Source organism: Zea mays, chromosome 2, assembly GCF_902167145.1.
Source record: "Zea mays cultivar B73 chromosome 2, Zm-B73-REFERENCE-NAM-5.0, whole genome shotgun sequence".
NCBI classification, from domain to species: Eukaryota; Viridiplantae; Streptophyta; class Magnoliopsida; order Poales; family Poaceae; genus Zea; species Zea mays.
In genome coordinates this window covers 62,124,500-62,140,857 of record NC_050097.1, presented here as the reverse complement: position 1 = coordinate 62,140,857, position 16,358 = coordinate 62,124,500, and positions in this window count along the sequence as shown.

The window sequence follows — 16,358 nt, the reverse complement described above, 5'->3', positions numbered from 1 at the left end:
ATTATTTACTAATAGAAAGCCATGTTTTAGCATTAACCCAAGTTATTAGCCCGATGTACCCTTTCCAAACGGAAAGAATACCACTTACCAGCACCATATTCATAACCAGAACCATCAATCTCATTGCCACCTGTAAACCAAAGTATCTTTGATCAAGTACCACTAATCACTGGAGCTCCCTTGGCCGCTCATAACCGCGAGCACGGCTGATATATCAGTTTTCAAACACTCTACAGAGGTTGTGCACTTTACCCACAAGCCGTGATTCCCTTTCTGCCCGGAGATCATGACTCTCCATTGATCACTACCAAGGTGACCCAGCAGGGCATCACTACGTAGCCTTTACAAAGATTCCTCGGGGCTGTAGTCGCCCGTTAGGTTTCCTAAATGTACCGCACTCCTCCCCAAGGGACAAATCAACCTTGGCAGAGCGAGCCGCATACACCGAGCCCCATTGACGGCACGACGGCTAAGCGAACTACACCCCGGTTCCTCTAATTATTCAGCTAAGGGCACCCCATTCCACCCTCATTGTTGCACTGTTTTCCCGGGCGGTCATCCATAGAACAGGTCCTTACGGAGAGGCACTCGAGAAACCGCTCGAGCCCCCTTGAAGACCACAAGTATAACATCATGATAAGAGAAGGGAAAACAGTGTATCATAGATAATCTCATCATGTTCATTGATTAGAGTTGAGCAATAGCATAAAGTTAAGCAATAATAAACCAACCCAAATAGGTAAACAAGGATATGGATAACAAAGCTAGTCAATCCTTAGGTATAAATGTGTAATGCGGGAGGTGAATTAAAGAATGAATAGGACAGAGATAGGTCAAGGGACACTTGCCTCCACCAACCGACTGCTGCTCAGGGGCTTCTCCTGCGAGTTCCTCGGGCTCTTCAACCGGATCGTTCTCTATGCGATTGCAAGCATACATACATCCATCCATTCAAATTAGGAAACAAACAGTACACCATACAAGAGAACAAATAAAGTAAATATGCATAGAATATCACATACGATAATGAATTTACCTTGGTTAGAAAGAAACGAGGGAAGGTCTCACAGGGGTTAAGGCTTAAGCTCGAGGTGCACTACGGGTAAACGAATAACTTGACGTCACGTGCTCTAGTTCCAATTGGTTCTAACAAAAGAATTCGCTACATGCACTAATGTAAACGTGACCACTTTTAGTAGATTAACATTGAATGAGTTAGACGATTAGCTATACAAATTAACTAACATAACCAATTTCCAAATTGAGACTTGTATCTTATTAATATGAACAACGGGATTAGCGCGCATAGGGTACGGGGGGGTAGACGGGGCGTCTGGGGGTAGACGGGGACACGACGGGTCGTGCCAAGGCACGCGCACTACGCGAGCACGCGCGCGAGGCCGCACGCACACGCCACGAACTAGCCGTGCTCACGTCGGGGCCGTGCACTAGCCGAGCTCAAAGCCGCGCGCCATAGGCACGCTGGGCCGAGCTCGAGGCCACGTCGGGGCAGTCATGACGCGAGCAAGGCACGGCGGGGCGAGCGAGGACGCGGCCGGGCGAGGACACGACCGGGTGAGGACACGGCCGGGCGAGGCCGGGCGCGGGGGCGGGCGGCCGAGCCGTGGCGCGACGGGGGCGGCCGAGCCGGGGCACGGGGCGGCCGAGCTCGCCGGGAGGCGGCGCGGCCGGGGATGGCGCGGTGCGGCCGGGGACGGCGGACGGGGCCGGCGAGCACCGGGGCGGGCGTGGCCGGGGCTGGCGAGCCGAGGCCGGGGACGGCCGGGCGCGGGACGGCCGAGGGCGGTCGGGCGCGGGGCGGGCGAGCGGGCGGCCGGGCGCGGGGCCGGGTGAGCGCGCCCATGGCGCGGGGGAGGGCGCCGACGGGAGGGAAGGAGGAGGGAGGGGGAGGAGAGGAGGGAGGAGGGGGGAGAAGCCTCACCGGAGGGGGAGGACGGCGCGGCGGCGGCGCCGGGGAGGGGCGGCGGCGGTTAGGGTTAGGGAGAGGGAGAGAGAGAGGGGATGACGGGCGGGGCCCGCGGGGAGGGGATTTTTGGAAAAAAGAAAAGAAGGGGAGGGGGCGGTTGGGCTGGCTGGGCCCAAAGGGGGGAGGGGGCGCGGCTTGGGCCGCCAGGATGGCCCACGGCGGGGGAGGGGCGGCTGGGCCACCGCGGGGCCCACGCGGGAAGGGGAGGGGGGGCTGGGCCGCTTGGGCCAAGGGGAAGGGGCGGCTGGGCCAAAAGGGGAGAAGGGGGGGAGAGAGAAAGAAAAGGCTTTTCTTTTTCTAATTTCCACATTTTCTTATATGACTAATTCTCCACTTCACTCAACTGCAAACATAAGAGTGCATAATCCGGCATGATGCAACAAACAAAAATAGTTCTAGGTTTTGGTTACACAAGATGTCGAGCTAATTCTCGCTATAACTTTTAGAAAAGATCAAGGCTTAGCGAGAAGAAAAGGGAAAAAGGAAAGAGTAACGCCTGAATTTGGTGAGAGAAAAGAAGAAACAATTCTACCCCCAAATTCAGGGCGTTACAAACCTATCCCCCTTAAAAGAATCTCGCCCTCGAGATTCAGGGTTGGCTAGCAAAGAGCTCAGGGTATTTAGCCATCAGATCATCTTCACGCTCCCAGGTTGCTTCTTCCTCTGAATGGTGATTCCATCTAACTTTGCACATTCTGATGGTCTTCCTTCGGGTGACTCTGTCTGCAACCTCAAGGATTTGCACTGGCTTCTCAACGTAGGTCAAGTCCTCCTGGACTTCGAGACCTTCCACTGGCAACTGCTCTTCTAGCACATGCAAGCACTTCTTCAACTGAGACACATGAAAGACATCATGCACAGCAGACAAATTCTCTGGCAGACTGAGCTGATAGGCCACTTCTCCACGCCTTGAGAGAATTTGGTACGGACCAATGTAGCGGGGTGCTAGCTTGCCTTTGACTCCGAACCTTCTGACTCCTCTGATCGGTGACACTTTCAGATAGACAAAGTCTCCGACTTCGAAACTCAGCTCTCTTCTTCTTGTGTCTGCATAGCTTCGCTGCCTCGATTGCGCTATCTTCAGATTCTCTCGGACCATCTTGATGTTCTCTTCAGCTTCAAGTAGAATGTCTGGCCCAAACACTTGCTTCTCTCTAGGCTGATCCCATTGCAACGGAGTTCTACAACTCCTCCCATAGAGCGCCTGAAATGGTGACATCTTCAAACTGGCCTGGTAAATGTTGTTATAGGAAAACTCTGCATAAGGCAATCTCTTGTCCCATCCGGACTAATCTTGCAACACACAGGCCCTCAACATGTCTTCAAGAATTTGATTGGTTCTTTCGATCTGGCCATCTGTCTGTGGATGATAAGCTGAACTGAAATTCAGATGTGTGCCCAAGGCTTCATGCAACTGCTGCCAAAAATGAGAGGTGAACTGCGTTCCTCTGTCTGACACTATCTTCTTTGGCACACCATGAAGACAAACGATCCGAGACATATACAACTCTGCCAATACTGCACTGCTATAGTTGGTCTTGACAGGTATGAAGTGGGCTGACTTGGTCAAGCGGTCCACTACTACCCAAATGGAATCGTAGCCGGCTCGAGTGCGAGGCAATCCGACTATTAAATCCATACTGATTTCATCCCATTTCCACTGAGGGATCTGCAATGGTTGCAACAATCCAGCTGGTCTCTGGTGCTCTGCCTTAATTCTTCGACAACTATCGCACATAGCCACATGCTCTGCGATTTCCCTCTTCATTCCGTACCACCAGAATTTCTTCTTCAGATCCTGATACATCTTCTCACTGTCAGGGTGAATCGAATAGGCTGTCTCATGAGCTTCCTTGAGAATCAACTCCCGAATGGATTAGACATTGGGAACACACAAGCGGTCTTTGAACCATATCACACCCTCTGCATCTTCTCGAAAATCTTTGCCTCTGCCGTCTAGAATCAGTCGCCGGATCTCACTGATCTTCTCATCATTCTTCTGCGCTTCTTTGATTTCGCGCTCCAAGGTAGGTTCCAACTCGACTGTGACTCCTCGCGAATTGTTCAGAAACCCGAGACTCAACCTGTCAAACTCCTTGGCCAACTCATAAGGCATCGGATGAGCGACCATCAGATTGACTTGACTCTTCCTGCTCAAAGCATCTGCCACTATGTTTGCTTTGCCTGGATGGTAATGGATCTCCAACTCATAGTCTTTGATCAACTCTAACCATCTTCGCTGCCTCATATTCAACTCTGACTAAGTGAATATGTACTTCAGACTCTTGTGGTCTGTGTAAACATCACATTTTTGTCCATACAGGTAGTGCCTCCATGTCTTCAGTGCGTGAACCACTGCTGCCAACTCTAGATCATGGATTGGGTAATTCTTCTCATGAACCTTCAACTGTCGGGACGAGTAAGCCACAACTCTTCCTTCTTGCATCAACACACATCCCAAACCTATGTAACAAGCATCACAATACACCGAGAAGGGCTTGTGCACATCAGGCAAGACTAGGACAGGCGCTGTTGTCAACTTCTCTTTCAGCGCTTCAAAGGCCTCTTGGCATTTCTGGGTCCACTTGAACTCAACCTTGTTGCCTAGCAACGCTGTCATTGGTTTTGCAATCTTCGAAAACCCTTCAATGAATCGCCGATAATATCCAGCCATTCCAATGAAACTCTTGATTCCTCGAGTATCGGTTGGCGCTTTCCAGTTCAGAATGTCTGCCACTTTCTTTGGATCCACAGCCAATCCTTCTTTGTTGATTATGTGACCCAAGAACAGGACTTCACTGATCCAGAACTCACACTTGCTCAACTTTGCATACAACTGGTGCTCTCGCAATCTCTGCAATACCATCTTCAAATGATCTGTGTGCTCTTCTTCGCTTTGAGAATAAACCAGAATGTCATCAATGAATACCACCACAAACTTATCAAGGTAATCCATGAATACATTGTTCATCAAGTTCATGAAGAACGCTGGTGCATTGGTCAAACCAAAAGACATCACAGTGAACTCATACAAATCATACTTGGTAATGAATGTTGTCTTCAGAATGTCCGAAGGTTGGATCCTGAGCTGATGATAACCTGACCTCAGATCAATCTTGGAGAACACACTGGCTCCTCTCAACTGGTCGAACAGATCTTCTATTCTGGGCAAAGGGTACTTGTTCTTGATCGTGACTTCATTCAAAGCTCGGTAATCGATGCACATCCTCTTGGTGCCATCTTTCTTCTCCACGAACAAGACAGGAGCGGGCCAAGGCGAGGTGCTTGGCCGGATGTAACCTTTCTCTGACAGCTCATCAATCTGCTCCTTAAGTTCAACCAACTCTGGTCCAAATATTATGTAAGCCCTCTTAAAGATAGGGGCGGTTCCAGGAAGAAGCTCTATGGCAAATTCAACTTTCCGCTCTGGTGGCATACCCGGTAAGTCCTTTGGAAACACATCTGTGAATTCGGACACAACCTTGATACTCTCGATTGGGTCTGCTTCACTGCTATCAACAGCTATCTGATAACAACTTCCTTTCTTTGGCTCAGGCGGGACTAACTCGGTCACCACTTCCTCTCCTAGTGGAGACACCAACTTGATTGTCCTCTTATCACAACTGATAACTGCCTGATACTTATCTAGTCAATTCATCCCTAGGATGACATCTATGCCCTGAGTACCCATTACTATGAGGTTAGCGGGAAACGCTATCCCCCTTATTTCCACACATACATTCAAACAAATGTTATCGGCTCGAATTCTACCACCGGCTGAGTCAATTTGAATGGGGGTTGACATGGTAGTAATTGGAAGATTATGTGTTCCTACCCATGATGCAGTAATGAAACAATGCGTTGCTCCAGTATCAAATAACATTTCTGCAATATGGGAGTCGACTGGGAACATACCTACTATCATGCCGGAGGTCTCCTGAACTGCTTCAGCCTCCAAGTGGTTCAGTCTCCCATGATTGTAGCGCGGCTGAGAGCGATTGCCTGCTCCAGGCTGAGGCACGTTCTGCTTTGCTGGGGCATTGGGGCCTGACTGCTACTGGGCTGCCTTCTTTGGACATTGCATCACCCAGTGGCCTTGCTCTCCACAGTGGAAACATGCTCTGTTTCCAACCTGAGCTGGTGCTGCCTGACTGTTCTGCTGGGTTGCTGGGGCAGGAAGACGAGGTGCCTGCTGATTCTGCCTCTGAAACTGACCTCCGGACTGATTGTTCTGACGGTTCTAGTACTGATGCTGAGGATACTGCCTCTGGAACTGCTGATGCTACTGAGGTGGACGCTGGTTCTGCCTGAACTGCTGAGGTTGATTGCCTGAGAAACGAGGACGATTGCTACTTCCAGGCTGGGGTCCACTGATCTTATGCTTATGATCCTCCATCTCCTTACGCTTCCTCTCCGTCATGATTGCTCTGTCAATCAGGTGCTAGAATGTCGGGAAGGTATGATTCATCAGTTGGTACTGCAGAGGGTCAACCAAGCCTCTCAGGAAACGGTACTGCCGCTTGGCGTCAGTGTTGACATCTTCAGGAGCATAGCGAGACAACTGCAGAAACCTGTCCCGGTACTCACTGACAGACAATGGCCCTTGCTTGAGAGCTAAGAACTCCTCCTTCTTCACTGTCATCAGACCTGCCGGAACATGGTACTGATGAAAGCTTCCTCTGAACTCTTCCCAGGTGATGGTGTCGGGGTGGGCATGGGTGGCGAGGTAAGACTCCCACCATGACTGAGCTGCTCCTCTCAACAGACGGGGACCATACAAGACTTTCTCCCTATCATCACACTAAGTGGTATGCAACTCCCGCTCCACAGTGCGCAGCCAGTCTTCAGCATCCATGGGGTCAGAAGAATGAGCAAACGTTGGTGGATGACCTCTCATGAATTCAGCACGCTTGTCTCTGGGCATCTGAGGCTGAGGTGGGGCCTGCTGCTGTTGCTGATGCTGCTGAATGGCGGCCAAAGTCTGACCGATGGCTTGGACTGCCTGAGTCTGCATCAGAAACATCTGCTCGATGGACATCGGGGGCGGGGGCGGCAGGTGCTGTTGCTGGGGCACCTCCTCCTGCTGAGCGGCTCGCTCCTGCTGAGCACGCCTTCCTCCTCTGCGCCTGTTCTCTGACATCTGCAGAATGCAACCACACATCAGAACTGATCTGGCAAATCTTGCAGCATAAGAAAAGAGTATAGAATTCTTCAACAGCACTGAACAGATGAGCATCTTCACTGATCTCCAACACAGACCACACAGCTTCTCAGATAAAGAGGAAACTGGAATAAAATGTTTCCCAACTATATAGCTAACTCCATTAACATATAACAGGTAAACCAAAATGCAGGGGATACCCACACTCTGGTGACAGTCATTACAAAGATCCAAACCAAACATAGTTCATCATGACAAACATAAATGCACAGGATATAGCAAATTACCCTGTCTAACTAAGACTAACTAAGAGCGAGACTAACGCTAAGACTGTAGCTCCTATGTATGTATTTTGTATTAATTACAAGATCCAACTCTAACGATCTATGGTTCTAGATTTATCTTGGTCTTGCAGTCGGGGTTGCCATAAGGCTGGTGTCCACGCCGAGGTGAGCGGTACGGGTGTTGAGTCCCGACGGGAGCGGGGAAACCGTCATCCAGGTGACGACGTTCCGCGCGCTCAGCCCGTAGCAGGGCGATCTCAGCACGAGCCCTACTCAGCTCGTCTAATGCATGGTCCAGCTCCGTGTTTAGCACGACGGCTAGGTTGACTGTGCTGCTCAACCTAGGATTGCCCTCACCGACAGATGAGACAATCACGCCTCCTGTGCTGCCAGATGGACGGTGGGGGTAATACTTCAGGTTGAGACTGTCAGCTACCCCACCGAGAACCGAGCAGTAGTGCGAAAGCGCACGCCGTGCAGCATCTTGCATGGCCGCCTCAGCTGAGCCCCGCTCAGAGATAGAATAGTGCTCTGAGCAGGCCTCCGCACCCTGGAGACTGTTCTCCGGACGGCGCACCAAGCAGGTCGCCTCCCAGCGGTCCGGGTAGACCCCGCGACTATGCTGGTAGACCACACAGCGATACTCGATGGACCAAGTACGCCGGTTAAGTGCCCGACGTAGCAGGTTGTCGAGCGCATCGTGGAAGTGACACACGCGAGCAGCGTCGCGAGTGATGGGTCGAGCAACCCATCCCTCCGGCTCTTGGTCAGTAGAGAGGTCGGTGTCGTGGCTCGAGCTGTCGTCGCCACCTCCGTCATCTGGGTCTCCTCCAGCAGCTACTCCAGAAGCTGGGGCGCCCAGTGGTGGTGCAGGGGGCGCCTCCAGGGGAAGCACAGGGGAGCAGCTCCTCACGGACTCTATCTCCTGTTGGAGCGAGAAAGAAGAGCCCGGCTGCTCCTGTCGTCGACGTTCCTGCTCCTCATGCAGGCGGTGGTGCAGCCTCTCCAAGTGGCTGGACTGTCCGGCCACGGGACGGCGAAGCGGACGCTCAGCAAGGCGGGAGGGTAAGAAGGGGATGACGGACTTTCGTGCAGTGTGTCTAAGTCGAGCCATCTACAAAAGACACCGCAAGCAAAAGAGTGAGAACAGAATTAATATGACCAGCAAGTAATGAACCATAAGTAAATGAAGGATTAGAATAAAACACAATTTTCAGCAAGGTATAATATACAGTAGAACATAGTTTTGGCCGGTATGACCAACTTTTGAAGGGATATCAAAGTCAAGGTAGGGACAGAGGTCTATAGTCCTTAGAACGACCATTCTATTCTAGGTTAGCGGTCCTACAGTCAGCACGGCTTTGATACCACTTATGTCACACCCGGTTTTAGAAGGCAAACCGAATGCGAACCATGTACGTGCCAGGATCAGTGATTCACGTACACAGCAGTTACATAACATGGACATCATCACACAGTGCTCAAAATAGTATTAAAAGGGAAATAATAGTCGATTACATCATACGTCTGAGACATCCATATAGTCCTTACAATAAATCAAAGTGCGAAAACGAAACGTAGATAACCGCGGCCTTCACAGGCAGCCGACTGGGGGGTTGCCGCTAACCCACGCCTAGAACTCGTCGTAGTCTTGGAACTTCTGGAAGTCTCCTTCCACGGCTTCATCTTCTCCTGAACAGTGGTTGCAATGCTGATAACCTGGGGATGGGGGGGTTGGTGTGTAGAGCAAGGGTGAGTACACATCAACATACTCAGCAAGTATCCTGTTTGGTTGTAGTGGACTAGCTTTATGTGGGGATAAGTCAAGCAGTTGCTTTTGGTTGGTCAGATTATTATTCACTAATAGAAAGCCAGGTTTTAGCATTAACCCAAGTTATTAGGCCGATGTACCCTTTCCAAACGGAAAGAATACCACTTACCAGCACCATATTCATAACCAGAACCATCAGTCTCATTGCCACCTGTAAACCAAAGTATCTCTGATCAAGTACCACTAATCACTGGAGCTCCCTTGGCCGCTCATAACCGAGAGCACGGCTGATATATCAGTTTTCAAACACTCTGCAGAGGTTGTGCACTTTACCCACAAGCCGTGATTCCCTTTCTGCCCGGAGATCATGACTCTCCATTGATCACTACCAAGGTGACCCAGCAGGGCATCACTACGTAGCCTTTACAAAGATTCCTCGGGGCTGTAGTCGCCCGTTAGGTTTCCTAAATGTACCACACTCCTCCCCAAGGGACAAATCAACCTTGGCAGAGCGAGCCGCAACACCGAGCCCCATTGACGGCACGACGGCTAAGCGAACTACACCCCGGTTCCTCTAATTATTCAGCTAAGGGCACCCCATTCCACCCTCATGGTTGCACTGTTTTCCCGGGCGGTCATCCATAGAACAGGTCCTTACGGAGAGGCACTCGAGAAACCGCTCGAGCCCCCTTGAAGACCACAAGTATAACATCATGATAAGAGAAGGGAAAACAGCGTATCATAGATAATCTCATCATGTTCATTGATTAGAGTTGAGCAATAGCATAAAGTTAAGCAATAATAATACAACCCAAATAGGTAAACAAGGACATGGATAACAAAGCTAGTCAATCCTTAGGTATAAATGTGTAATGCGGGAGGTGAATTAAAGAATGAATAAGACAGAGATAGGTCAAGGGACACTTGCCTCCACCGACCGACTGCTGCTCAGGGGCTTCTCCTGCGAGTTCCTCGGGCTCTTCAACCAGATCGTTCTCTATACGATTGCAAGCATACATACATCCATCCATTCAAATTAGGAAACAAACAGTACACCATACAAGAGAACAAATAAAGTAAATATGCATAGAATATCACATACGATAATGAATTTACCTTGGTTAGAAAGAAACGAGGGAAGGTCTCGCAGGGGTTAAGGCTTATGCTCGAGGTGCACTACGGGTAAACGAATAACTAGACGTCACGTGCTCTAGTTCCAATTGGTTCTAACAAAAGAATTAGCTACATGCACTAATGTAAACGTGACCACTTTTAGTAGATTAACATTGAATGAGTTAGACGATTAGCTATACAAATTAACTAACGTAACCAATTTCCAAATTGAGACTCGTATCTTATTAATATGAACAACGGGATTAGCGTGCATAGGGTACGGGGGGGTAGACGGGGCGTCTGGGGGTAGACGGGGACACGACGGGTCGTGCCAAGGCACGCGCACTACGCGAGCACGCGCGCGAGGCCGCACGCACACGCCACGAACTAGCCGTGCGCACGTCGGGGCCGTGCGCTAGCCGAGCTCAAAGCTGCGCGCCATAGGCACGCTGGGCCGAGCTCGAGGCCACGCCGGGGCCGTCACGACGCGAGCAAGGCACGGCGGGGCGAGCGAGCAAGCATGCCGGGGCAAGCGAGCACGGGCGAGCGAGGACGCGGCCGGGCGAGGACACGGCCGGGCGAGGACGGGCGCGGGGGCGGGCGGCCGAGCCGGGGCGCGACGGGGGCGGCTGAGCCGGGGCACGGGGCGGCCGAGCTCGCCTGGAGGCGGGCGGGCCGGGCACGGAGGCGGCACGGCCGGGGACGGCGCGGCCGGGGGCGTGGGCGGCGCGGCCGGGGACGACGAGCACCGGGGCGGGCGCGGCCGGGGCTGGCGAGCCGAGGCCGGGGACGGCGCGGGCGGTCGAGGGCGGCCGTTGATGAAGACATCCACACTACTGATGCATCTATACCAATACAAGTACCAATTTCTGGTCCCATTACTCGCGCTCGTGCTCATCAACTCAACCATCAGGTGATTACACTCTTGAGTTCATGTCCATCATATTTAGACCATGGAGACCCGTGCACTCTTGTTTTGCTTAGGAATCAGGGAGAAGACCGAAAGGGAAAAGGATTTGAACATGCTGGATTCGGAGTGCAGAAGAACACCAACTTGTGACGGTCACCACGGTCAGATGCGGGCTCGGATTGGAATGTTCAAGCACAACATGGAAAGCTTATCAAGTCTACTTTCATATGGATCCGGAATTATAGTCATATCTGTTCTGAGGCCGCCGTAATCATTGTTTTCTTACCGAGACATTTCCTGCCTTTTCTGCCCATGGTGCTGCGTCACCCTATTTTGGCCCAATGGGTCGTATATCAAGTTAGGTCCATTAGGGACGCATCCTAGGGTTGCAGCACGACCCCAATACCCTTGTGGTCATCCTCCCATGTTTATAAACCCCCTAGCCGCCACCAAGAACAGCGAGTTTTGTTTAGATCAAGTTTAGCTCTCGCTACTTGCTTGCAAGCGCGCGTGCTAGTTCAGCCGCCCGTCTTCTTGTCTTCGGAACCCCACCATATTGGAGTTTGATTTTTAAACCTACATTTAGATCTGGTAATTCAGTACTTGTTCTACTTGTTCTTGCTAGTTCTTCGATTGCTTGCAGGACGAGTGCCCTAGTGGCCAGGGTGTCACGCTCCACAAGATCGTGATAGCCATAGGAGGTGGTGTATCGGTTGCTAAGGCGCAGCGTCTTTGGAAGGCTGTAGTCGGGCCGTGAACGTCGTCTCCTCCCCTAATCGAGTTATTCCACACCCTCTCATCGAAAGATCGGGCAATCACCCAACGGGTGCACATCAGTTGGTAATCAGAGCAAGGTTTATCGGTGAGAGATTTACTTTTCTTCGCTGTTTTCTTATCTCCTATAGTCCAGAAAAAGCCAAAAAATAGTAGATTAGTTTTACCGCAATCCTATAAACCATTGAGCATTTACTAGTACTACTTAGTTAGGGCTTGTTGAGTTTTTGGTTGCATCGGTTGTGTCGAGTTGCTGGTCTTAGTTTATTCCTTTAGAGTTTTGAGTTCTACCACGTTTTGGTCACCACGAGATCCACCATCACCAAAAACATCTCTGGTTCGTTTTTGCCACCACGAATACATATCATATCCGATTTGGAAGTTTAAATACAATCTGGAAAGCTTATCTTATCTTCTTTCCAACGGATCTGACCTTATCTCAAAATTCGTTCTGAGCGCTCCGCAATCATCGTAGAGATTTCTGGACTTTCTATATTAACAAGATTTGTTAAATCTGATTTAAAGGGGCTGTTAGCAATATCTTTATTGTTTGGGTTGTCATAGTGAAAAAAGGGTTTAGGTCCCTGCAAAAAAACAGAAGAAGAAGAAAAGAAAGAATAGAAAAGAAAAAAAAGGAAAAGAAGAAGAAGGGGGCTGAATCTCTAAATCTGTTGTTTCTCTTTGTGTTGTGCTAGTTGTTCTTTTTCAGTGACTACCTTTGTGCCTAGGCTCACGTCTCTAGCATGGTTTAGCCTAGGACCAGCACAGTACCACCGTTGAACGATTATTCAGCTTGCTTTTGTAACTAACGTGGTACTAGTGTATTCCTTGCTTCAGCCCACCTACAACTCTACATATTTCGACTACAGTTTGACAGGTCGTGTTGCTGCGGCACCGATACACTTATTCCACGGTTGCAGACTTGTTGGTTGCTGACCCCTCCTGTTGTGCAAGGTAAGAATTGGTAAGAGCTTGTGTGGCAGGTTGAGAGTGAGCGCCTTGCAGTAGCTACATCCTAATAGTTGTAGAGTTTTTTATTCCTTCACGTTTTTTTTCTTGTTGCCTCTGTTTGTCTAACCATGGCAGGATTGGAGGTTGATGATGCTTCTCGTAATATGCCACACTCTCCTCGCACCAAGGGTATCATACAACACTTTGTAAGGCTGGTGAAGACGCACACGGAAGGCCTTGATAATGACATGCAGGTGACGAATGAAAAGATGGGGCAATTGGAGGCCACACAGATCGACACAAACACCAAACTTGCAAATGTGGAAATGACAGTTGCTCATATTGACAAGAGCCTTGTCGCACTCTTGAGGCGATTTGATGAGATGCATGCTAATACCAATGGTGGGCGTGATGAGGGCGCCGAAGGTAACTGGGATGACTATGTTGCTGATACTGAACCAGATGACCAAGAAGCACCTAATCGCCGGCGACTACGTACTAACCGTAGAGGTATGGGTGGTTTTCGCCGACGTGAGGTACATGGTAATGATGATGCTTTTAGTAAGGTTAAATTTAAAATACCTCCTTTTGATGGTAAATATGACCCTGATGCTTACATTACTTGGGAGATTGCGGTTGATCAAAAGTTTGCATGCCATGAATTTCCTGAGAATGCGCGGGTTAGAGCTGCTACTAGTGAGTTTACTGAATTTGCTTCTGTTTGGTGGATAGAACATGGTAAGAAGAATCCTAATAACATGCCACAAACTTGGGATGCGTTGAAACGGGTCATGCGGGCTAGATTTGTTCCTTCTTATTATGCACGTGATATGTTAAACAAGTTGCAACAATTGAGACAGGGTACTAAAAGTGTAGAAGAATATTATCAGAAATTACAAATGGGTATGCTGCGTTGTAACATAGAGGAGGGTGAGGAATCTGCTATGGCTAGATTTTTGGGCGGGTTAAATAGGGAAATTCAGGACATCCTTGCTTATAAAGATTATGCTAATGTAACCCGATTGTTTCATCTTGCTTGCAAAGCTGAAAGGGAAGTGCAGGGACGACGTGCTAGTGCAAGGTCTAATGTTTCTGCAGGAAAATCTACACCATGGCAACAGCGCACGACTACGTCCATGACCGGCCGTACACCAGCACCAACTCCCTCGCCAAGTCGACCAGCACCCCCGCCTTCCTCCGGCGACAAACCACGTGCATCTTCCACAAATTCAGCAACCAAATCTGCCCAGAAACCAGCAGGTAGTGCCTCTTCAGTAGCCTCCACGGGTAGAACAAGAGATGTTCTGTGTTATCGATGCAAGGGCTATGGACACGTGCAGCGTGATTGTCCTAATCAGCGTGTTTTGGTGGTAAAAGACGATGGTGGGTATTCCTCTGCTAGTGATTTGGATGAAGCTACACTTGCTTTGCTTGCGGCTGATGATGCAGGCACTAAGGAACCACCCGAAGAACAGATTGGTGCAGATGATGCAGAGCATTATGAGAGCCTCATTGTACAGCGTGTGCTTAGTGCACAAATGGAGAAGGCAGAGCAGAATCAGCGACATACGTTGTTTCAAACAAAGTGTGTCATTAAGGAGCGTTCATGTCGTTTGATCATTGATGGAGGTAGCTGCAACAACTTGGCTAGCAGCGACATGGTGGAGAAGCTTGCACTTACGACCAAACCGCACCCGCATCCATATCACATTCAATGGCTTAACAATAGTGGTAAGGTCAAGGTAACCAAGCTGGTACGAATTAATTTTGCTATTGGTTCATATCGTGATGTTGTTGACTATGATGTTGTGCCTATGGATGCTTGTAATATTCTGCTAGGTAGACCATGGCAATTTGATTCAGATTGTATGGATCATGGTAGATCAAATCAATATTCTCTCATACACCATGATAAGAAAATTATTTTGCTTCCCATGTCCCCTGAGGCTATTGTGCGTGATGATGTTGCTAAAGCTACCAAAGCTAAAACTAAGAACAACAAGAATATTAAAGCTGTTGGTAATAACAAAGATGGGATAAAATTGAAAGGACATTGCTTGCTTGCAACAAAAACTGATGTTAATGAATTATTTGCTTCCACTACTGTTGCCTACGCCTTGGTATGCAAGGATGCTTTGATTTCAATTCAAGATATGCAGCATTCTTTGCCTCCTGTTATTACTAACATTTTGCAGGAGTATTCTGATGTATTTCCAAGTGAGATACCAGAGGGGCTGCCACCTATACGAGGGATTGAGCACCAAATTGATCTTATTCCTGGTGCATCTTTGCCGAATCGTGCGCCATATAGGACAAATCCAGAGGAAACAAAAGAAATTCAGCGACAAGTGCAAGAACTACTCGACAAAGGTTACGTGCGTGAGTCTCTTAGTCCGTGTGATGTTCCGGTTATTTTAGTGCCTAAAAAAGACGGAACATGGCGTATGTGTGTTGATTGTAGGGCTATTAATAATATCACGATACGGTATCGACACCCTATTCCACGTTTAGATGATATGCTTGATGAATTGAGTGGTGCCATCGTCTTTTCTAAAGTTGATTTGCGTAGTGGGTACCACCAGATTCGTATGAAATTGGGAGATGAATGGAAAACTGCTTTCAAAACTAAGTTCGGATTGTATGAGTGGTTAGTCATGCCTTTTGGGTTAACTAATGCACCTAGCACTTTCATGAGATTAATGAACGAGGTTTTGCGTGCCTTCATTGGAAAATTTGTGGTAGTATACTTTGATGACATATTGATCTACAGCAAATCTATGGATGAACATGTTGATCACATGCGTGCTGTTTTTAATGCTTTACGAGATGCACGTTTATTTTGGTAACCTTGAGAAGTGCACATTTTGCACCGATCGAATTTCGTTTCTTGGTTATGTTGTGACTCCACAGGGAATTGAGATTGATCAAGCCAAGGTAGAAGCGATACATGGATGGCCTATGCCAAAGACTATCACACAGGTGCGGAGTTTCCTAGGACTTGCTGGCTTCTATCGCCGTTTTGTGAAGGACTTTAGCACCATTGCTGCACCTTTGAATGAGCTTACGAAGAAGGGAGTGCATTTTAGTTGGGGCAAAGTACAAGAGCACGCTTTCAACGTGCTGAAAGATAAGTTGACACATGCACCTCTCCTCCAACTTCCTGATTTTAATAAGACTTTTGAGCTTGAATGTGATGCTAGTGGAATTGGATTGGGTGGTGTTTTGTTACAAGAAGGCAAACCTGTTGCATATTTTAGTGAAAAATTGAGTGGGTCTGTTCTAAATTATTCTACTTATGATAAGGAATTATATGCTCTTGTGCGAACATTAGAAACATGGCAGCATTATTTGTGGCCCAAAGAGTTTGTTATTCATTCTAATCATGAATCTTTGAAACATATTCGTAG